The sequence below is a fragment of the Schistocerca piceifrons genome, chromosome 5 (genome assembly GCF_021461385.2).
Source record: "Schistocerca piceifrons isolate TAMUIC-IGC-003096 chromosome 5, iqSchPice1.1, whole genome shotgun sequence".
NCBI classification, from domain to species: Eukaryota; Metazoa; Arthropoda; class Insecta; order Orthoptera; family Acrididae; genus Schistocerca; species Schistocerca piceifrons.
In genome coordinates, this window is record NC_060142.1 from 370,831,181 (window position 1) to 370,831,797 (window position 617).

Sequence of the window (617 nt, forward strand, 5' to 3'; positions counted from 1 at the left end):
GAAATTGGACTATGGAAGCATAGTCTACTCCTCTGCTCGGCCGTCTATTCTTCGGCGTCTCTATCCACCACCGTGGATTACGTTTAGTGTCCGGAGCTTTTTACACCAGCCCTGTGGAAAGCCTTTATGCTGAGACTGCTGAACCCCCCGCTGTCCAATCGGCGAGCAGTCCTTCGGAGTCGTTATGCTAGCCATCTGTCTTCCATGCCTGTTAATCCAGCCCATGACATTTTTTTCGTCGCCTCCTTTGATGTAGGGTATGCAGGCCGCCCCTCCTCCCTACTACCAACGGGAGTCCGCTTCCGTCAACTGCTCCATTCTCTTCCTTCCGCTTTGCTAAAACCCTCTTGACAACTTGGGGTACAGCACCGCCTTGGCTCCGTCCCCGGATCTGCCTGCTCCGTGTCCTTTGTCAATTCCCCTTCACTTGTTTATCGTCGGGCACTTGCTGCTCTATGTGCACAAATGACGGACGCCACATTTATTTACCCCGACGGCTCGAAAACATCGATAGGTGTAGGGAGTGCCTATATAGTTGGCGACACCCCAAATCACTTTCGGCTTCCCGACCAGTGTTCGGTTTATACTGCGGAGCTTCACGCTGTTCTCTAGGCTGT